This window comes from Dermacentor silvarum, chromosome 7 (genome assembly GCF_013339745.2).
Source record: "Dermacentor silvarum isolate Dsil-2018 chromosome 7, BIME_Dsil_1.4, whole genome shotgun sequence".
Classification (NCBI taxonomy): domain Eukaryota; kingdom Metazoa; phylum Arthropoda; class Arachnida; order Ixodida; family Ixodidae; genus Dermacentor; species Dermacentor silvarum.
This window is the reverse complement of record NC_051160.1, coordinates 48,286,364-48,311,178: the sequence shown is the minus strand read 5'-3', so window position 1 is coordinate 48,311,178 and position 24,815 is coordinate 48,286,364.

The following is a 24,815-nucleotide window of genomic DNA, read 5'->3' as shown; positions in this document are numbered from 1 at the left end:
TAGGCCCACTTCTTTTAAAGAATTTTACTAATGACAATCTTTCCGCTATTCGGAACCCTTCATTCCTTCTATATGCCGATGACATCGAAATTCCTAAGGAAATTCATACTATTGAAGAATGCCGCATCCTGAAGTATGACTGGAGTGACCTGTTTTTCTTTTCTAAACGGTGCACAGATAATCTCACCTTGAATGTTCCTAAGACCAAAGTCATTACCTTCAGACCCAAAATAGCAAGCACTTCATTTTCTTATTCTGTACAATCCGAACTATTGCATAAGGCCCGTGAGATCAATGATATCGGCGTATTTTTTTATACAACCTTACAATTATCATCTCACACTAAACACATTGCAATGTTGGGTATGCACACTCCGGGCTCAGTTTGCGGACTATCGAGAAAATTCAATTCACCTACGCCGTTCCGCAAGTTGAACACAGCAATATGTCTTCCGCAACTTGAATACGCATTGGTTGTCTGGAACGGCATTTCTAGATCCAACAGTCACATTATAAATTAGGTCCATAAAAAGTCACAGGCCTGCGCAGCACACGCAGCACAGTCACAGCGTAAGCCAGAGGAGCGGCTCCATAGGAACTTCATTTTCGGCACCATACACTTGAAGGTCTTCGCGGCCGCTTTGCTAACACTGGCACTGAGCCTTGCTCTAGCACTTTTGGATTATTGGCAATGCCCTTACTTCGCTTTTGCCGTAACCGTTTTGACCTTCTGTTTCTTTTCAAACACCTTCACGGTATCCTCACGTGCCCTGAACTCCTCAGTTGTATCATGTTTCCCATTCCGCACAAGATTGCCAAAGAACATAGACGTCTTCATGTTCCTGCCTGTCATCATCAACACTTAGCCACCCAAAGAATACAGAGTCTTTGTAGCGCTTCTTTCATGATCTTGAAATTTTTGACAACTCTCTGTCATCGTTCTTTTCCGAGGTTTGCGTTGCTGTGCCATAGTTTCACATGTAGTTCAACTTCCCTTCTGCACCTTTTTCTTTTGTATTCATTTTGCAGCTTCTTGTATGTAGACGCTTCTTTTCAAGATCGTAGATCGTTATTTTTATTCATTGTTTTGTTTTAATAATAATTACTTGCCGCTTCTTTTACGTTTTTTTATATGTAGGGGTGCGCCAGCTCTTAAATTTCATTGCTGTTCCTGGGCACGATAAATAGATGATTGATTCATTTTTTACCGATTGTTTGATTGATTGTTACATTTTGAACCCCTACACACGTGAGAGGAAAGGTTAAGCGAGGAGCAGGCAGGCAACTGCCACCTGAAGGCGCACGCCTGCTTACTCTTCCAAAACAAGGAAACGGAAATACAGAAATTGAAGATAAGAATAAGGGAAGGAAAGACGAAAGAAAGTGAGAGATGCAAATCTCAAATAATGAAGCAGAATACACCCATTACAGGGCACGAACATTAGAGCCGGTAACAGCAGGTCACGCTACTAAGGTGAGAATAAAATCTGAGGTCTTCTCGTTTGAAAACAAAAAAATAGCCAACAAACGGGAACCTAAGTCAGTTCCTTTTACAAAATAAACGACCACGTGATGATTTTGATCCGATCGAGATGCACAACAACCGGCGAACAAATATTCGTCGAGTGGGGTAAACGGCAGGCCAAGGAGATGATAGTCATTCGCTAGCGACGTGCGCTGCGCAATAATAGATGCGCATTTACTATCAGCATCTGCTAATAGCAGATGCTGAAGTGTCTCGTAGCAACCGCAAGACGTAGCTGACGAAATGTCCACGCGTCCTGGTTGGTATAAACTTTCACACACGTTCACACATTCAACCCTTAGTTTGAATTATTGTGCTCTAGCACGATCCCACAAGCCTCGACAAAGAACACGTGACGTAAACGTGCGATTGGCGACACTCTGGTTGGGTACTACTTGAGCAGATGGCAACAAATCAGCAGTCGAGCGTCATCAAGCTTGCACAAGTTTCCTCGACAGTCACAGTCGTTTATGAGCTCAAGCTGAAGCGAAGCCACCCGTTCAGCCTCTTAATTTCTGGCGATTCCTACGTGGGAAGGTATCCACTGGGCAACGTATGGTACCCCACGTGATGCAGCTTTGTTGGCTGAGTCAGTAATGCTGCCCATCAATGAGACTTCGTAGTAGTCTGATAAGGACAGCTCTGCAGTTCATAAGGATAATTAGGAAAATTGTCATGTGCTAGATAATTAGTAATACTGTAATTAATACAAAGCAGATAAAATACTGCAGAGAGAATAAATAAGTTAAAATCTGCAAGAAAAACTACAGGAAATAACTACTTAAGTAAAGGAAACAGTTCTGCTAAAAAACAGCTGAAGTTATGGAAGAATTGACAACCTATGTTGACCTCAAGCTCCAAAAATATTACAACCTCTTCGAAACAATGAAGCCCCAAAATATGAGAAATATTCTTTGCGCATTGACCTCGATGTGCGGTCAGGTTATTCATATCTGGGTGCAGGACGGTCGTTTTAGAGCACAGCTCTTGGCCGCCCGTTCCTACGGTGAGCGTCGGCGTTGGCGTCCCTCATAGCCGAGCGAACGAACACAGCGAATGCGAAGCGCAGCAGAGGATGAAAGACGGGGTGGCGAAGAGGGCGCAAGGATGAAGGTGGAGGAGGAGGGTGTAGAGGAACCATGGGGCGGGAACCGGAAGAAAAGGTTATGGCGAATGCGTGAGAAGTAAAGCGTAGTGCCGCGCAAGACGGGCTCTGTTGCGACTATGCCTAAGAGATGGCGCCAGAGTAGGGCTCTTCGTCTGTTCACCGATGACGCCAGCGGTCCCATTATTGGAATTAAACGTTGTATGGAGCGGTCTGTCTGCAGCGGTTGCTGTGAATGGCACCCACGCGTCACCCACGCGCTGATCTGGCGATCTCTCGATTAGAGAGGCAGTCCCGCCACACCTCGCTCTGTTTACTACGTGCCGCACGATACAGATTGTCCACGCCAGCCAATATATTGCGAAATGAAAATACATTTAGAGCTGTGCTTAAAGTTCTACTTAGCGAGTGTGGAAATCGTCGGTGAATGTTTTTGGAAAGCGGATAGTAATTTTCATTGTATTGTATTGGTTCCATGCAGTGATGCAGGGCCCATATTTACCCCAGCACACGGATGTGATAAATGTTCGTATGCTGCACTTGTTCGAAAGTGCAGATCTCAGCCAATCGTGATGTCTGTTAATCATTACTGAAGGCGTACAGCAAATGAAAAACACTTGCGAACAAAATCCTGCCGTATACGGACCCACATTTTAATGGTGCGGTTGGGAGCTCAAATGCCTTAGGTGCCTCCCTTCGCGGTAGCATTTAGCTTGAGATGTGGCATGGGCTCCTCGTAATCCCGATAAACTTGACACAACAGTGGTTTCGGCCCAGTGCGTGAAATGGTTTTTCTATGCTTGCTTGGTAAAAGAATTGACTATACAATTTTGATTGCGTTGAGTGATAAATTTAGTACTGCTGACGCTTAAACCGGCTTTTGCTAGTCTCTGGAGATGAACACATTACTTTAGCACATGGATCTCATGGGCTTGTTGAGCACATTTTGGTCTGCCATATTTTAGACAAATTAGCAGGAACCATAGACTCAGCTGGTCAAAAGGTAACAGCTACTCTTCTGCTGAGTTATTTTTTTTTTTTTGAGTAACCAAGATGTCAAATTTTAGCCTTTTGTTCAAAACGGCACAAACTTCTATTTCATCTCGTTCTTATTACGCTTGAAATCATCCACAATACGATAAGTGCACCGTGGTGTTTGCGACTTTAGATCATTAAATCGACGTGCTCGCTGCATATCTAAAAGCTTCATCAGGAATAGCATCAAATAAGGACGGGATAAATATGCCTGACATGTTTTTTTTTCCTTCCGTCAAACTGAAGCATGCGTCTAAAACAATCCATTTTTTGTTGCAAGGACATTATTGCATCATCAAACGAACTCTTAATCGGATTTATGTTTTCAGTGAAACTTTAGTTTCTACTGGCGAATCTTGTGGATCGCCCTATAAAAAACATTAAATTAAAGCACACAAATACGGTTGCTTTGTCAGATAAGTCCAATTTGCAAGTAGTTGAGCTCCTTAAGCTGGGGACTCAGTGGCGAAGCCTTAAGAGGTCTCAGAGTACGAACGTCTCAGGCTGGCTGCCAAGCTTTCCGTGCCGGCTTCGTTTTCTACTCGAGTGGGTTCTCTGTTTACTTTCTTTCACTAAAAGACTGCATCGAGCTACTGTAAGAACTGTAACACGTACTCGGGCGAAAGCTCTCGCATTTCTGATATTTGTAGATTCAACAAAACAAACGCCAAATCCGTCATTGAAATATTTGCACCTGCACTTAGGTTAACAGCTGCATGAGTATGGTTCAATGCTGTATGGTTTATTTGTTGAGCCTTCTTACTCAACTTTAGGGCCATCGTTATTCATTTCATACGAAAGGAAGTCTTGGCAGCGTTTGTTCACACCTGTGTTTTCAATTTATATTAGCAGACATGGTATCCCGGACGTCGGCACGGCTTTATTTGGTGGGTTAGAGCTGGAACATTCTGTTCCGAAAAATGGACTAAGCTAACGAGAGTCGTGTCATCGTGAATGTGTCAGTACGTGCTGGCTCCAGCAAGCAACGGATTCCTGGCTAGTTGGCGAGACATGACGCTGCAGGAAATCTGCCGGGTAGTTTGGCACCACACAATAATGACTCTTTCTTTTTGAAATGTTCCAGGTGTGTACAATGACACATTGCATGTAATAAATTTAACAGATATGAGAAACATCATTGAAGGCCTGCAGGAAAGCATCTTGGAGCCAGTCGTAGATGGCTGGTATATTTTCAGAATTTCCACATTTGATTTAAATCCGGCCGATTGCTTCTCAAATTAGAACCTATATTTGTTTAGAGAAAAGGCCGTAAGCCACCGGACGAAGGCCAGAGAACAATGGGTGCCCACAAATCGGAAACTTTATTTTCACACACACCTTCTAGTGCACAGAAAAAAATCGGGCCTTTGGAGAGAGAAATCATAATTGGAATAAAAAATAGTGCTTTGTCTAAAGGAAGAACACACCCCTTAGAGTTGAGGTTATGAGAGCACTCGGGCAAAGTTGTTTTCGCTAAGTCCCACATCTAACCGTTAAGTTGACTTGTAGAAATAATCGGAACGTTTCTTGCGCTTACTTGCAGCAACTTTTCTTGTAGGATATGTTTTAGCCCATGTTGGTTTAATGGTTATTGTCATTTTTGTTGTAGTAGATTTATGGCATTAACATATTTCAAAACCGTGATGATGATGTACTTTCTGTGCACTATTGACACCGGTGTGCCGTCTGTGTGTAAAGCAAACTATTTGACCTGCCTCACCAAAAAATTTGCAATGAAGATGACACCGCAAAAGCTATATCTCATGTGGCGTTTCTTCAGCTTTTTCTTTTTTGACAGATCATGGTACTTGACAGACCTCTACTGAATTCAACTTGACATTGTTATTAAATGCATGTTTGCTATTGTGACTTAATTAATAAAGACGGTAGGCGTTTGTCAGAAGCTTGAGAGAAATAAATGCGCTAAGCATCGTTTCCTAAGTAGTAGTTGATATTCCAAACAAGAAGCGCGCCCCCTTTTCCATCTGCGTCTGGAACTCCACTGGATATATACTGCGTTGTGCCGAAACCTTAAGATTTTTAAATCTTATGTTGTGATTTTCCTTCCAACTTTATTTACGCGGCTTTTCCCTGGACAGGAACTGTTGAAATTTTACCCATTTTAAGGTGAGGTTAATCACACGCGAGAGAAGTAACGACATCATAGCGCTTCTTAAGTTTAAAGCCGTGGTACACTCTATCCACAGCGAGGTTAGCATTCTCAATATCACAGTCATAAATAGACAATGCACTGCAAATTGTGCTTCGAATTTCTTATTAAATGTCTAATTTTCATTTAAGAAAGAAATGATCCAAATTTGTGGAACTGTGAAGGCTGGCCATAAGAAATAGGGCCAGCTGAACTTCAACGCAGAATATTGATTTCCCATAACAAGCGACGGTACCGACGTCGGAGGAGGACAAAAACAAATTACAATGCTTCACTTTTTTGAAAAAAAGAAACATCGTCTCATACTTCAAGTCTTTGATTTCTTTTTAATACCCTTTCTATTTAATCTCGTCGTTTCTAGCCACGAAAGCTGAAATACTCCCGGATTATGATTTGAAAACACAGCATGGTTACCTCAGAGTTCGTCGTATATATATTTCTCCAACCAATTTTTCTCACAGTTCATTTTGTCGGTCGCGTGGTGACTGTTTACGCAGGTATTACATTTTCTATCCCCCCCCCCCCCCCATTACATCGAAATGAAGACTTCTGTATAGCCGCGGTCCTATCAGATTGTTTTCTTGTCCACCCACACGCATTTTCCAGAAATGTCCAGCTTCGATGAGTGCGTCAAAGCTCGGCTCTGCGCTCGATTTCCGCGAACCGTTTACTTAAACGTTCTTCCGGCGAACCTCAATTTTGGCGAGTGTGCCTCCTGCCTGTACAAGTCAGTTTCATATAATGGAGCTCTAACGAGCTTAGCTTCAGGCGATTTGGGACGCTGGGGGGAAATGTCCCGTTTCTAAACGCTGCCATCTCCGACTTTCGTTCCTACCTACGGAACCTGGGCCTCGCTTTCGTGCCAGATATAAGAATCTAAATCACTCAAACCCCTGCTCGCCGTTTGTCGATGACAGCGGCTGCATCTGCAGAGTCTTTTCGACACTTGTAACAAGGCACGAGACTTGTATCGACACTTTTATCCGTGAACCCGCACTGCCACTTCACAGCCTAAGTAGCTGTCCAAAGAAAGCCAGAAGTTGAGAATGAATGCCCAGTAATCATCGCTTTCACAGTCTCGTGACTCGGAGGCTGGTCAGATGCTGAGAAAAGCTGGCAGAGACTCTCGGCTACCTACGTAAGCTGTTATCCGCTCGGAACTAATTGAATCCTGAACGACGTACACAGCAGAGGAGGCGCAGATGTTAGGGCAAGAAGCATTATTGTTTGATATCGTATCTCAGCCTGCGATATGAAAATGGATACAATAAATGCTGCATAGCAAGCTTGTTCGTTTATCTTTACGTTGATGCTCGAGGTTGGCGGAGATGGAGTGCTAGGAATAAAGAGAGCCAAGTTTACGGCGAACTAGCAACCTTCGACTCATATTTTCATCAAATAAAGTTAGCGTTTAAGTGGAAACGTTATTGTTCTATTAGCGACACCAAATACACGAATGGGGACTCACTTTGTTCTACGACAAAGATAAAACGTGATGACGAAAAGTATTTTTTTTTCTTGTATCACCATACTTTCGCTCTTGCCTACAAGTCACGTTAAACAGTGCAGTTGGGCTCCCCATGCGGAACAAACTGCACTGTCACAGTCAATGTTTTGGTAAGTCAAAGGGGCGGTACTGATACACTACATGGCACTACATTACTCAAGACAATCCAGACTTCAACATATCATCAATAATCAGTGCTGAACTGCAGCATGAACAAAAGACGAAGCACCGAGGGAGTTAACAAAGAAGCGTTGTTAACCTACTGTGTCCTTCACTTTTCGTCCGCACTGCACCCTAACTTTCAGTTGTTCTGATCCACAGTAGCATATCAGGAATGTCTATGGAGCCACTGTTTCGAGAAGGGGCCCTCACCAGGACGAGTGAATTAACAGGAACGTTGCATCCAGAGACTTGCATTGTTCGACCTCCGTTCGTCGCACAAAGGTGTCAAATAGTCATATAGATTGATATGAATGTCTCTATGCCGGCGTACTCGGTAGGTAGCATTGCATATACGCATTCAATAAACACCGATATCATTTATTCATCACACCAATGTTAAAAATGCCAGTGGCCCTTTCCTGTACATCACTCCGTCGCTCGGATAGATAACCTCAGATTGAAATGTATTTCGAGTGTCATTAAGCAATAATTTCCAGGAGGAAACTCTGAACACCTCCACATGGCAGTTTAATAATCGCGGTGACACCACCAAGCTTCGTAAGTAAACTTCAAACATCACATGCTTCAACTGATCTTTCATCCTACTGTCTTCAGATTCCTACATTCAATTATTCAATGGATTCATTGTGATTTCTTTCCTAATGTATTCAAGAAGACGTTTTGGAACTAGAAATGATGCAAGAAAAAGTGATTCGTTTCACCCTCAACGCTTACAAGTGCTATGCTTCACCACCAACTCTCATGACCACTAACAACATCCATGTCTTGCAATACCGAAGGAGGAATACCTGGCGGAGGCTGCCGAGCATCCGCCATTATGGTGGCGCCATCTAGTTAAGGTGCCTGCAAATGCAGCGTGCGCGACATGTGAGTTGCAGTTGTAAGGCTTGATCGGGCTCAGCAGACTGCTGTGCAGAGAGCATTACAAGCCGCAGCTCACCGTCGACACCGGGCGGACAGTTCAGATCGTTCTCGTCAAAACGAGGCGAACAGACTGCCGCGAAGACCCTGTTTTGCGCGGTGCCCAAATTGGAGCTACTCTTGAACCGCTCCACCAGCTTACGCTGTGACTGTACTGCGTGTGCCGCGCAGGCATGTGATTTTTTTTTTTTTGCTGTATCCTACTGGACGACATTTACTCGTAGTTCGCTTACAATCGAGGAAGACGCGCTTGCGGAATTCGATATACTATGTCCGATGCGATGAAAGCTTTGCCTGTTGGAGACTAAAGCTGCGAACTTTAGGCAAGATCGTGAAAGATTAGCTTTTGTCACCGGCTGAAAAAAATGTATTTACGAAGCTTTGTATCCGCAATGTTTCGCCACTCTTCTGCGTTCAATACATTCTCAGTGTTGGAATAGCAGCAATCAAATATAAATTTCCATCAAGTCACGTAGCAAACTCGTATTGTGTAATGCAATCGTGTAATGTTATGGCACATGTGTATTTTAGAATGGCCAAACTTGCACAGCCACAAATTGGACTAAGATTTTCACCAACACATGGGTTTCGTACCCAACTTAGGCGGCAGACAATGGTCGTCATCTAGTCCAGTATGGTTTAGCAAGAATCGTCGACTATCGACTGCAGATATTTATACACGATAGTTTTCGACATGTTTATAATTGCGAGTACAGGAGCGATTGAATCAATATTTTCTAGCTCCGGCACTGTCGGTCGCGAAGAAAATTTCAAACGAGAATTCATACCGCGATGAACGCCACGAACAGCGTGAAAATAAACCTGACACGCGAGCTTATTAAGAAACCTTTCACGCAGGGCAAAACTTGATATTAGCACTAACGATAAATGCTAACGAACGGACACGGCAGGGAGCGCTTACGGCAGAATATGTTTCCTAGTGGTAAAAATATATATATATATATATTGACGAAGCTTTTCTCATGAGAGCTTCTAATGGAGCTTCACCTTTCATGTTTACATACTACTCACAGTTCCATTACCATGAGGTCTCATCACAGGTACAAAGTGCTTATTTTCATAACTACTCTCTCGTTTTTGGGGGACATCGATTCTGTCTGCAAGGAAGCACTCACAAACATGGCTACTTAAACGAACACATCAGTACACAAACGCATTAAGAAATATTATGCATGATCCCGATGCGCCTGATATGAATATGCGTGTTTTATTTTGTGAACGCTTAAGCAGCACCCAATTTACTTATAGAATTCTTTCACATCTATTTTTCCCATCTATTACCGCAAGTTTTCAGAAGCAGCATCTTGAGTCGCACTGGGTGCAGCCCTTCTCTCTCTGCATGAAGATAAGGCTGGTGGCTAAATACACCTAACTGCATCGTCTGTCGACTATCAAACACCTATTTAACGTTCGCCAAGAACTCAACAACTTCTCATCCCCACGAACTAAGCATTGTACGTATATTTGCACGGACGTACACCACCAATTAAACTTCTTTCACCGGAAAATTGAGCTCGCAAATTTAGGTGCCAGAACTTGATGTCTGCCGCTCAATAAATGTGTATATAATCATACCGATATATTGCCATACTTATGTATGTTTTACTCTTTGTTGTGGTGCTTGCTTTTGGAGACAATATCTCCTCCTGCTGAGCTTTCGAAATCAAGTAACACAAACCAAAAATCCTGAGAACATTGAAGTAAATAAAGTACTGATCTTATGCTTCAAGAATAAAAGCATAAATTGCTGTACATTCTAGGATTGATATGGTAGAATACTGGAAACGCACATCCACAAAGAGTTGTGTATCTTTCCTAACCCTAAGTCTAACGCAGCTAGCCAAAGACAACTCACGTGCTCGGGTCATCACAGCGGTGATGTGTGTAAACCCACTATGGGACATTAGGTGGGCGGTCATTGTTTCTGTTCGAAGCAACCTGTCTGTCGCCATGGCGACCGCGTCTAGTCTTAACTTCTTTCACTGAATAAACCAACCGTGCCGGTACAGCTCAGATATTGCTCATTCCTGCCTCTGCAAGCGCTATCGACGTGTGTTTCCAACGGTTGATCTAAGCTCGGTCTCGAGTGCGGGCAACGTCCCTGCATAATATACATCCCTTTAGCTGTTGTCGAGGTGCTGTCGACGTTCTAAGCCTGTTGATCTCGTCTTCCTGCTAATCCAGGGTGGCAAACAAGTTATAATCTGCCTTCCTGTCTCAATTTTCCAGGCAGCTGCCGCGTCCACAGAACTTTTGAATAATGAAGGACACCTACGAATATGCGGTACCTGTACCGCCGCCGACTCGAAAATAGTATAATGTTATTATGTTCTTGAATATAGCTACAATAACTACCAATAACCTATCAGCAAACGACACCTTCATGAAACTAATATTTGTTGGCACGCTAACCAGTCTCAACTCCTTCTTGCCATCTTATGCTTTGGAGGAATTAATAATGAGATAATATGTAAGCTCAAAAGAATAGCTTTGTTACTTTCACGGAAATTAATGTAGACTGACATAAAGCATTGCGCATGTCTGAGCGTTTCGCATTGTTGAAAACAATTTACCGAGCGTTTTTGCGCAGATCATAAAGAGCTTTTATGAATCAGCTTTGGTAGATTTGGCTCCGTAAGCAAAAATATAGGCCAATCCTGGTGATTGTGCAGAAAGGGTCCAATGCAATGGCACATACCCCTGTCCACTCCCAGTGGTGGCCTCGGGGACCTATAAAGAGCCCTTGAACAAGCCTTGTCCCACCTGGGACCTAAAGAGGTTCCAGGCACAAGGGTAACAACAGATCGGATCTTAGCTCAAAAGGCCGACCCGCATGGGCCATGTCTACACTAGCATCGCCCTCTCTTTGTCGGCGTTCCAAGTGCTTGCGTATCTAGTTTACTTTTCTTACGCTCTCCCACGGTGGCGGTGCCATCGAAACGTCACGCGTGTCTAGTTTTCTCCGGTTCCTAGGGGCGGCGGTTGCATTCTCGTCTTTGTTCTTGTTATCGTTCTTCGTAGGTGTGTCTCTGCGCGGGAGTGTGGACTATACGCGACGATAATGCCACTATTGCATTAATAGGCAAGGTGATACGAGAATGTGTGTCCGTACCTGTCATCACGAAGACCGCCGATCAGGACAATAAATGTGTTCATACGTACATTAGATAATAAACAGCTTCGCTGGTCATCTGCCTTCACAGAGCGGAATGATTTATAGTTTTTTTCGCACTTCTACCAACTCCTTCTTTGCCACTGCCCCTACTGCCCATACTAGCGTTCTTGTGTAACGCGTGTACTACTCGTAGCGTACCAGCGCTCACTTAATGTAAACGAGCGCTCTTGCGATCTTTCTATTTGTGCAACCTGTGCATGCGCGATTAGCACTGACCCTGGCGACTTGTGTTTAGCAAGCTTTGAAGAATTACTGATAGATTATGATTACATGACCTGAGTGGAATGCGATCAACGTTATCATCTAAGAAAATACTCAGGTGTTCTTGAGTGCACGTGCAGGTCAAAGAGCGTGCAAGCGAAAGCCAATTTGAAGTGTCAGACATGTCGCATAACAGCGTATAGAAGCGGTGACACTGTGAGACAGCATTCTATTAATGGGCTCATTGCTTTGAGCAAGCAGCTAATGGACATAAGGAAAACGGCTGTTTCGCCTACAGTAAAGGTTCATCAGATATAGAGTAGTAAAGATGCAGTGAGCAATACTGAAACGTCCGTGCAACACATGTCGAACACATATGATAAGCTCATAGATGCTTTAAATAGGCATCATAAGCAAATCCAAGTCCGCTATCAGGACTGTAGCTCAAAGCAGCCAAAGACAAAGACGAAATTGCACAACAGTATATTGAGCTCAGTGCTCTGAATCAATGCAGCAGAAGGCAAAATATGAAAATGCAAGGCTTGCATCAAGCTGAACGCGAAGAATTGATGGAGAAACTTAATCTCCTCTTTACCAAGCCTGGTTTGCCGATGCTTACAATAAATGATATTGAGCGGTTGCACCGTAATCCCTCTCAGTCAGACGCAATTCCGATCGCGTCATCGAGTTTTTCAAACAGTCCTCAAAAACACAGTGGATTGTCAAGCGTGACACCTTGTAGGAAACTAATAAGATCGTCAATTTTTACACAGCTTTCACTGCTGAAAAGAAGCTACTGTGGCTGCAAAGTAAAAAAGCCGAGGACGCACACTACATGTTTGTCTGGACGAGGGAAGGGAAGATATTTGTTTGAGAACAATTAATTACTCACGCGATGTACATTAACCTTGTCAGTGATTTAGACTAGAGCACTGCACGGGCTCGGGCTTATCCAAAAGCCCGGGCCCGTTTAGGGTAGCTTTTCCGCGGGCTCGGGCCGCGCTCGGGCCGGGCTCGGACATTCTGGTGGTGTGATGTAACGTGCAACGAGTTACCTCGCGCGTCTCGACTCTGAAAAACATACCATTTTCGGTCTCGGGCCGGGTTCGGGCCAGTTTCGAGCCCGGCTCAGGCCGGGCTCGGGCCTAAGGTAAAGCGGTGGCGGGCCGAGCCGGGCGGGTAACAGATAATTTTCCGGGCCCGGTTTTGCCATAAAACTTTTGGTGGGGCTCGGGCGGGCAGCCCAACGTAAAAACGGGCCCAGGCTGTGCCTGGGCTGACAAAATCGGCCCGTGCAGTGCTCTAATTTAGACACAATCATTTAGAACTGTGTGGTTTTTCTGGAAGGAAAGTATTGAACAATGGCATATTTTTCTGCTCATTCATACCTCAACTTTCTAGAAACATCTAGTTTAGGTAGAAACAATAGCCTCTCCTTTTGTCACCTATATGAGCAAGGCCTAAGGAATAAGTGCGAGGAAACCGAGGCAGAAATGCAGCAGATGAACTTCATTTTTCATTTTCTTGCTTTTACAGAGAAGTAGTTCCGTTCGGAGGCTGGTGTCATTCAATTCCCTGGCTACAAACTTAACTGAATTCTCATTCGTACATTATACGTGCATTCGAACATTGTATCGTACTTCTCTGGACATAACACAGGACAACGGCACGATTTTACGGTGACACCATTAAATGCTAGAATTAACTCCTATAAGTATTATTTCCCCAGAACGATTACAGATTGGAATATTCTTACTAATGATGCAGAATCACAAACGTCACTGCAAATATTTGAAAGCTATCTTAATTTCTTAAGATCATTTGTACTACATTCTATCCTTGTGTTGGATTTGTGTCTTAAGTTCTGGCATTTCTTTTCCTTGATCTTGACTTATGATTTATTTATGAATTGATTTATTATTTCTTTGGGAGTTAAGTTGCTGTTTTCAACGGCTATTTGCTTGTATATTGTGTGCCCACCCTGCTAACACCTTGTATAAGATCGCAGTATCAATAAAAAAAAGATAAGCAAGATGGATGTGTGGCCAAATACATGCGAAAAAGCTTGTCTTTTGACATCCAGGCTGATTACACGTGTGTTTCTGATTATTTCGAGTCTGTTTGTTTACATTTTTATCATTTTGCTATAGCACCCCCCACGAGGAAATACAGAAGCCTTTCTTTAGTTTACTGAGTCATTTTTACAAAATGCGAATTCAAGTAAATCGCGTGGTATTCCCCTTGGTGATTTCAATACTGATGTTATGGTGAGGTCTATTCCAATCGCCCAAGCTGAAATTATGCTTTAGTGGCTGTGTTAACAAAACTGATTCCCCAACGCGTGTGAACAAATTGTCAACAACAATATTAGATCTCTGTTACTCAAATTTCCCCTGTGACGCGGTCTTTTCCGGAGAATTTTCATCGGGTCTAAGTAACCACTTGCCGTTCGTGGTTTTTATCCTGTAGGTAAAAAACGAGTCATTAATATTTACTCTCGCAGAATTGTTGATTGAAATATTATCGCCATTTTCTGTGAGTTGATAACCACAACCGACTGGACGGACGTCTGTTATACAACAACTGAGCGAAATGAGGCGCATGATATCATCGTAACAAGAATTCTACACTTTATAATGTCGCTTTTCTTGTGGATGCAAAGCATGAGAAGGCTAGAAATGATTGAATACCAAAATGTCTTAAGAATAAAACAAAAAAAAACGTTATGTTCCCAAATTCTCAAACAAGAAGCTGGACGTCTTATTCGAGTATAGGATGTTTAGTATTCCACTAAACATAGATCTAAAAAAAAGGAACAATCATCATTCTACAAAAATAACTTTTCGCACATGGGAAATAACCAAAGCAGATCTGGAAAGGAATTAAATCTCTTATGGGTAACAAAACTAACGCAACGCGTCTTGAAGTACAAATAATGGGTTTCTTTAAAATGGTGTTGCATTAGCGATCAAATTCAACGCACATTTCCTGGAAGCAGGTAAATTTGCAGCCTCAAATCTACTGCCAGTTTATACTTCCCTTGTGTCGTACATTCATATAATAAATTTTTATTCGTTATTTCTGACGCCAACTATAGAAGCGGAAACTTCAATTATTATAGGTCTCTGAGTAATACCTGTGCTCCTGATGATGACCTCTCACCATTCGCAATGAAACATTCTATTGGGAGCATTATAGGACAGCTGACTCACATATTAATCAATATCAATTCAATATATTGGTTACTGGTGGGTTCCCGGATATATTAAATGTAGCCCGCGTTATTGTTAATTTTAAAGGCTGAAAGAAAACACACCACGGAAATTACCGGCCAATTTAAGTCCTGCCATTGTTTTCAAAATTGCTGAATAATAATTTACACGCGCTTCTTTGGTTTCCTTTGCTCCAAGAATGTGTTCAATAATCAGCAATACGGTTTCCAGCCCGGCAAGTCGACTGAAGCCGCATTAGTTTTCATAAATTATAGTGTTCATGCAAAGCATTTAAATGAAACTTTTTACTATCGGTCCCTCTTTTGACTTCAGCAAGGCGTTTGACACGGTTCAATATGCAGTCCTGCTAACAAAATTCGTGGCATCGCTTAACTTCTTGCGGAATTCGGCCTGACTGGCCAGCACAGTACACAAGGCTAATTAAAAATATTCGATCCGACCTTGGAACCATAAAATATGGTGTACCTCAGGGATAAATATTAGGATATCTCCTATTTACGTGCATATAAATGATGTAGTAAACATTCCTTCTACTTCGAATATTATTCTATACGCTGGCGATACTAACGTTTTTTATCTCATTCTGACCTAAAAGAACTTGAGCAGCGAGTCAATGTGTGGCTTGATAGTTTACAGGCTTTTTTGGCAGTATATCAACTAAAAAATGTTCAGAAAATAAATTTCATAATTTTGCATCCAAAAACAAAATAATAAACCACAGCATAGATCTCTATTTTGTTTGTTCGGAAATCACGTCTAACGTTTGCAGGTTTCTGGGCGTACCCTTCCACAGCAATATGAGCTGAACTGATTATGTCAGTCATCTTAAAATGAAAATGGCCCGATCGATAGGTGTTATCAATCACATTAGCCACCTTTTCCTATATTCTGTCGCAAAGGAGTTATATCTTTTTGTTGTTCACTCGCAGCTCACTTACTGCAACTTGGTATGGAGAACGTGTAATGAGACTGTTGCACAAAAATTTCTAACCATCCAAGAAAAACATTCAAGCTATTAACGAGAAGACCAGGTAGCCGCAGAAACCTATTCTCATGTGATGCGCTATCCGAGTGTTACAAGTTCAAGTTATCAGTTCTTATCTATCACCGTATTAAACAAGACTTTTCTTCATTCAGTATTATCTACATTTATTCTTTCATTCATTCTTCCATCAATCATGACATTCATCTCACTTTTCTCGATTCGACCGAGGACAAATTACGGCACTCAAGTACTTCACCATGAAATCGTATAAATATGCAATACTTACACTTCTTTAGTGGAGCAGATCCGTTCCTCATTCGAGAAAGAAAGCAAGCTTGCTTTTCGACCCAGGTAGAAGACGTGTTTTTTTGGTTTCTGTACATGTCGTTGTAGCCTTTTTTTAAGACTATTTTTTTATTCGCAGATGTGTATTTCACTAGACACGAGTTATAACCATATGTACAGCGTTAGTTTCATTACGTCGTAGCACCATGCATTTGCTTTTTAACATGTTTGACAGACTCTTTTGTACAGTGATCTATTTTTATCGAACTGTTTCATGATTGTCTCACCGAGGCCACTACTGCCACGTTTCCATGACCCGGGATGTAGGTGCCATCAGGAAATACGCTTTGCCTGTTCCTGTTGGCATCATCTTGTTGGCATGATACATTTGTGTATATGTATAAGTGTCTGAATCGAGGAAACCAAACAAATCAAGTAGAAAGTAGCCATGATGGGGAGGCTATGTAATAAGCAGATATAATAGATAAGGAAGTTATTTTAGGAATAAACTGCGCATCAAATAAAGTGAAAATAGTCTAAAGCTGTCAGAAATTGAAATAATGAAATCGGGGTATTCCAGGCAACTACGGTAGAAATAGCACACGGAAGGATGTACCGGTTGTATTCATGTATTTGAACATTGGCGGAACTTACAAACTGCATAAGACCATGTGATCACAACACAATCTCAATTTTTTTTTCAAATCTTGTATTAGCTATGTACTGCGGAATTTTCCTTACATTGCGGGAACAGCACAAACTGTCCTGTCCATCACGAGATTTTTACGCTCTGGAGTGTTGGCAACCGGTGCGTCCACAGAGGTGCCTTGTATAAAATTCAGGCACATACAGGTACAAAGCTTCGACGCTTTTCGAAGCGCTCAACTTTATTTGTATTTTTTCATCCATTTTCGTGGTAAGTTATTGGTGGGCGCATCTTGGTGGTCGGTAGCAGTTGTACGTTACATCACCGCTCTAAATGAGCCGATGCAAAGGTTAGGTGGTTGTGCGCCATCACAAGGCTACATTTTTCAATGTTTACTGCAGCCAAAATTACAATAGTACTTTGTCGACAATAAAAAGTGTTGCTAGAATTTTTTTTTATTAACCACAAGAATGCAGCTTTATTGAGTCACGCCTTGTCACTTACAACAAAAGTTTGAAAGAAGAAGAGACATTTTTCATTCTCTGGCACGGACATTAGTATCGACTAAATGTCAGATCTCCTGCTGACCTTCGCGTAATGTCTCACGTGAGAAGACAGATAGGTAACCAAATACGGAGAAGGGATGGGGGGGGGGGGGGGGGGAAGTGCAGTCCAGTGGGAAATGTCTGTGACGTGCCAGCGACCCTTCGGTCATGGCAGTCGAGCTAATCGATAAATCGATGTGTTAGCGGGCGCGAGCAGCAGCAGCCTGCGTTTTTGGCCTGCTTCGGCATGGTACCCACAGCAAGGACTGGCCGTGTGCTCGATCACATCTTTGTCACCGGAATGGGGCCCTTTAGATCTCCCACATATGCATCGTACTTCTATATCCATCACCCTGTACTCGTCGCCGTCAGGGACAGATGAGAAGACAATGCGCTGCTTTCTTACTAGCGCTACCGAACCGATGGATTTTTCGTCCTAAGCTGTGCAGGTGCATAGAACATACATGTCGTCTGAATATACTCAAATGTACAGTATTTTATTTAAGAACGTATACAGAAAAAAACCCAGGCAAATATAAAAAATAAAGATTACGCAACTGAATTTATCGTACAACCCTGTCTCTGGGAATTCCACCATCACATGAGTTCATCACGGATCATTACTAATTACACGCCTGTCTCGACAAAAAAATGCTAACCGCATTTTCGCCGACAATCATCTTTGTACGACGAATTCGCCGTCAGTTCTGAGTTAAGGTCGATCCACACAGAGAGCACCAGACAATTCATTGGACAAACATTCATCGACCGTGGTAGCCCATTGGCTATGGCATTTAGCTTCCGAGCTTGAGGTCAAGGGTCAAGGCTTCAATCCCGGCCCCAACGGTCGCATTCTGAGGGGGGCAGAATGCCAAACCGCTCGTGTACAGTGCATTGGGTACGCGTTAAAGAACCACCAGGTCTACAAAATTGACTCAGTACATCGTCTCTACCTTATGATCAGATTGTTGTTTGCACACTTGAAACAGAGGAATTTATTTTTATTATGTCAACACTTCTTCCTGAAGCTAAATGTTCCCAAAAGAAGGTACAATTTTCGGTCAGGATTCCCAGCACAATACACACCTAGGGCATTTCGCTTCAAAAAATCAAGAGTAGCTTTATGTTACACTATGTCATAGTGGCAGTGTGTGGGAGAAAAGCGCGGTAACAAACTAGGCCTGCATGCCTGAACTGAGTCAGTTGGCACCTGCTCACGATAAAATTTCAACGCCAGAAATACGCATGGAGAGATAGGACATCACACGATACATCTGACATGATTTTCATTTCGTTGTTATCTAGTTTTGTGCTGAAATTCCCAAACGCGTACAAGAAGATGTCTGATAGATAGAAAACTTGAGAGCGCACCTCCTAGAATATCTTATACGTCCCGATCCAAGGATTCGCCGGCTAGGGGTATATTAGAGCGTTTTCGTTTTTTTTTTTTTTCATCCGCAATGTTCCTAACTCACGCTGGCGATGTTTCTTTCTATCTTGGTATCTCGTGGTACCTTACTACACAAATCTAGTTCGTAAATGTTTTTACCCGCTGCGATAAGCCTTTCTTGCACGTAAAAGCAGCCAATAACAAAGTTCATTACCTGTATCGCGCAGCAATTTGCTTTTGTTTGCCTATCTTACCTTTTCGCTGGAGCTACGCTGGAGTTGCCAGTTAAAGAGGAGTGATTGAAATTAGTCGGTATGTCAAATAATAACTGTCTAACGGCCTATCATGCGTCCACACGTCCCGTGTTCTATCTGATAAGTATGCTTAGGTTTTATTAGAGAATGTCACGAACCTAACCTGCCACAATGTTGAAAGAGAGCTCTCGCCACCATCAGAAGTCGCGCGGCGCACACTTCACAGAGGGTGAATTTATGATCTTTTGAGATGTCCCGTTATCTAATCTGACAAGAACAAGAGTGCACTAGAGAAAGGGAATTCTACGCCCCCATATTCACCAATTTCTTGTTCTCTATAATATATTCAGTTGCAGTCAACACATGGGTATAACAAGTCTAACCGGATGCATGCATGTTTCAGTCACTCCTAGGCTTTTATGAACAGAAAGCGAGTAAAAGGATTACACCATCGTTTTTTACTCTTAGGCCAAAGCGCCGACTTCAGAGCTCATTTGGTTCAGAGCTCATTTGGTCCGTGTATACGGCTTGTTTTTGGGTCCCTCTGAACATTGAAAACAACCTAAATGAAAATGAGGGTAGCCCGCACCACAAACGTATCGCAGGCTTAAACCAATCAAACAAAAATGAATAAGGGTATAACCCAAAAAGTAATTTAAGGAAAAGCCAATTGAAAAAAATAAAAATTAAATAATGCCGAGGGTGAGCCGACCCAAAAGGCAGAGAAGATATTCGGGCAAATCCTGTCACAAAGTGGGAGCTAAGTGTCTGCCATTGCATGGCATGTCGCGTCTCAGCTGTTTATTTGAACCACACACGTGGTTCACAGACATACATACATAGAGTAAGAAAAGGGGAAAAAGAAATATAGAACTAGGTAGAGAAATGAATGACACAGATCGAAGAGCAAGGGAGAGAAGAAGAAAGAAAGAAAGAAAAAGGAAAGAAAAAGAAAGAAAAGAAAATAAGAAAAAAAAATTACAGCAAACACCAGCAGCCAAAGTCCGGACACCACGGTTGGCATGCATGATGTAGGCGTCCATGAGGCATCAGCAGTACCGCCAGTCCGGGCCCGTGGCATCGAGCAGGACCGAATGACTCCATTGACGGAAGGCCTGGAAGGCTAGTCCGGGGGTGACCTTTAGGCTCAAAGAAGCAATCATGAGCGGAAAGGGGGTGAGAGAGAGTGATGATGATGATGGTATGGACCAGACATTCCGTCCCAACTGTCCCCGGAGGCAAGCTCCACCTTTGTTGGCATAACAAAGGACAGCAGGTAACGAAAGCTGAGAGTGAGTAAAAAAAAAAAGGGGGGGGGGGGGGGGGCACGCGCTTGAACATGGTCATATTACGCAGTTGCCGGGAATGTGAATGCGGCTATGAGGTGGTACAATTGAATGAGTAAAGCTCTCTTCCGCCTATTATTGAGTAAAGCATTATAATGATTAGTTGTTATTCTCGTTTGAGAGTTGTCCTTTAACAGTCGGGCGAGATGATTAGTGAGAGGACATTCATTAAAAAAGTGTTGCACGTCGGTGCATGGCATCCCACACGCACAATTGCTATGAGGGGAGAGGTTAAATCGGAAATAGTAAAAAGGCATCCTGCCATGTGCGGTAATGAAGTGTGCAAGTGGTTTTGTAGGCGGGAAAAAGATAGGTATATTGTTTATGTTGGGAATCCACCGAAAAAGTTCCGTGTCCATGTTTTCTCGCGTCCACGCCACGTTCCACTGCGCATAGGAGGAAGTGCGCATTTGAGATTTGATGGTGGTCGGAGAGGCGAGGACGAACCGGGACAGACCCCGCGAAGCGGCAGAATTCGCAAAGTGGTCGGCCATTTCGTTTCCTTCAACTCCACAATGCGCGGGGACGTGAAAGAGAGTGACGGGACGGAGAGCACCAATTGATAACAGGTGTTGTTTGATGTGAAAGACATACGCATTAGTGGTAGTGAGAGATGATAAGGCAGTCAATAGCGATAAACAGTCAGAATAGATATGGACCGGAGTATTGTTTGACAGAGAGCGGATGTATGTGAGAGCTTCCAGAAGTGCAATCGTTTCCGTTAAATAGGAACTTGTGGCGCCAATGATTTTGTATCTGCCAACTTTCGTAAGCCGTCCGTGAGCGTTAAGAAGGAGAAAAGCCGAACCAGAGGAACGTGGCGTGAACGATCCATCCGTGTAAGAGATGGTAGACTGGGAGGGATGTGACAGTGGGCACCTCATGAATGTGGAGGCGATGAAAGAGGAAGCGGTGTTTCCGGCTGGGGTGAATGTCCCAGGGATTAAGAGGGAATTGGATTTGCTGCGGGTAGTAGGTGGTAGGGCCATAGGAGGTAATAGCTTTGAGTGTAAGTAGGGAAAATTGAGCATTTAAACGAGCTAATTCTATAGGGAGTGGAAAAGTATTTGCCAGGACTTGTAGAGATGACGTTCTCGTTGTGCGGAATGCGCCGGTGAGTGTTAATAGCAGGGTGCGCTGAATGGATAGAAGTTTTGACTTAAACTGTGAAGTAGGAAATGGCGGCCACCAAACTGGAGATGCATATGTAAGAGACTGGTAGCAGAACCTGATTATAGAGAAGGCGGAGAGCAGATGGCGACATCGAGTAGTGCATGCGGAGAAAGAGGAGGAGACGGGAGGAAAGAAGATCAGATTTAGTCCGAAGATAATTCAGATGATCATTAAAAGTTAGGTGCGTGTCAAAAACCACTCCGAGAATTTTTATGGAAGTCCGAGACTTCAGTGGTTGTCCGTTCACACGAACAATGGGTTGGCGGATGCGACCAGATGAAGATGAATGACTATGTGAGAAGTAGAGGAAGTGAGACTTCTCGGCACTGATGACTACTTTGGCGCGGTGCGCCCAGGCGGAGATCAGCCCGAGCGCGATGGAAGATTTCGCCTCCAACTCTAAGCGGTTGGGTGCCGAAATCACCACAACCGTGTCATCAGCATACGCTTGTGCCAACACGTCAGCAGGGAAGGGGAGGTCTAATAAGCCATAAATGATGATGTTCCACAACAGTGGACTTATGGGTGACCCCTGGGGGCTGCCCAATGTTGGAGCGGCGGACACTTCACCTGCGCGTGAACGGAAAATCACTCTGCGGTCCGTAAGGAAGGATTTCAGCAGGTAATAGAGATTAGCCGGGCAGTTATGGGACCGCAAAAAAGTGTAACACCGCAGGGTGCCAAACGCTGTCAAAGGCGCCCTTGAAATCGAGAGCAATCAAAATGGCGTGCAATTTTTTTAGCTTTGAAGGCTGCTAGGGTTCTCCTAAGATGGTACAAAGCGATGGGCGCACTCTTCCCATGCGTAAAGCCAAATTGATTTTTGCGAAGAAGGTGGTGAGAGTGAAGGAAAAAATATAGGCGAGAATATAGGCGTATACGGCGTTGAGTCTAATTGGTTTGGCTTGTTAGCATTCTTTATATAAACCACTAGCAGTAGCCATTTTGGCCGGTGTAGCTAGCGGTGGAGCGCTCAAGCCCTTTAAGGTGAAGTAACCAAAACGAGGTGAGAAGCTTAAAGGAGTAGTAATATGGCAACAAGAGATGGGCACATTGCCAATAAAATGCTAAGCCTTCGGTAAAGAATTGTCCTGGAACAATGACTGGCATGAAGCTACACAGCAAACCAATACGGTATACTCAGAAAAAAAGCCAAGCAGTTGAAAAAAAAAACGAAAACAATCGTCATGGCTCGGAACGTAACCAGGACCAACAGCTCATCGAGGTGGTCGCTCTACCATCTGAGCAAACGAGGCGCCGCGCTGATAGCAGGCCACTGGGGAATTATTCGGCAAGTCAAAGCGCAGGCATACTGAATACGGCAAGTTAGCGCAGCGGAAACGTACAAGACGGAGGGTGAAGTCTCAATTAGTGTACGAATTGACCATGTGTGGGAATAATCCCGCGACTGGAACCAATTGCTTGTCAGCTGCTTTCTTTCGGAGAAACACGTATGAGTCTTGCGTGAAAATTTGTGCTACAGTCTGGTCAATGACAATTCTTTTGTTGCAGTTAACTTCCTTCAACTGGTGTATTTCTCCAGAACTCATTCACCGCAACGCACTTGGGTATTGTGACCTGACACTCCAATTTGATCGGCCTAGCTGTTCCCAGCGTGTTCTCCAACACCGCTGGATAGTGCACGTGTCTGTGCGTGGCGAAGTAGTACGACATACCCTTAATATTCATAGTGCGCCTATAGTGTTTAGCGTAGGCATTAATTTACTTTGTAGAGTAGCCGGCTCGAACGCCTGCATCTTGCTTTAGGAATGATCAACGTCCCTCTATAGCATTAGCTTCATTTCCGAGCCCATCAATATTTGGAGTAGAGAGAGATTGAGCTTTATTTACAACAGTGAAATTCATTGGCCGGGAAAAAGACAAATACATTAAGGCCAACACATAACGCTGCAGAAAAGTCACGCTATTCGTCCCCAGCGAATTACGTTTACACGTTCTTCTAAAGCAAATAATAAAACAAAGGTGGTAATGTTATAATCGTGGTGCGACTTTGAGCCGTCAAGGATTGCTGCCCCAAGGCGTGCACGGTATTTTTCCTGCAGCGTGGGCAGAAAAATTCGTGTCGTGTCTTTACGATCGAGAAGCACTTCCTGGGGTCTTCTAAAAGGTGACACTTACACAAGAACCGAAAAGAGTTGACCAATCAGTAACAAACACTGCACCGTTCTTGGCCGCATTCAGCCCAGTGAGAATTTCTGTTGGACGAGCGAAAGCAAACTACCTTCAACTTCCACACAACAGGAACTGGCGAAGCTAATGCGCGCATAACTTAGTTACTAACGAATGAAGCCTCCGGCGGACTTCAAAGAAGCAGTCCCATAGAGAGCACTTTGTTTGAGTTCCTTGTTGGGCTTTCGCTTTGCCATCGAAGCATGCCGTGAAGGGAGGCAAAGAAAACACATGCAAACAGATCCTGGGTACTGTGGCAGTCACAGAGCATTTGTCGTAAGACTTCGCAAGGTAAACTTCCGGCTACTGAGGCTGCTGGCGATGGGTTTCTTAGCTTCCTTGCACTGAGCCGTAGGGTACCGACTAGCTTTCTGCGCTTAACCACATACACTCGAAAAGTTGATGCCAAAGTGAAGACGCTATATTTTGTTAAGTTAGGGAAATCAAGGCCCCAACGTTTTAAGGCAACGTATTTCGTCAATGCTTGCCTTCCTTCAATATGTACATTGGTATATTGAACAGAACTATCCCTGCGTATATCAACCACATTCCATCATTATTTTATACGAATTATTTTGCGCCCTTGAAAGACACTGCGTCCTAAGCTTAGTAATTATGCTTAGGACGTAGGACATCGGACATAGCACATAGCCAACAATAAAAAAGGCTGGCGGCTGTTATCCCATGTATGCTGTTGCTGAAAACTACAACGACAAGGGAACAACTCAGCATGGCTCACTGTAGAATCTAAGGGTTCCTCAAGTCAGACTCTACTCCCAGCCCATAGTCGAGACACTAACTTCGCTTTCAATCTATTTCCCGGGAGTGCAAGTTCAGCCACATCTGTAATCTTTATCCGAACTTCCTGATGACCGCATTGTACAAGTGTGGTTACATATGAAGCAGGACTGCGTTTCATGCATTT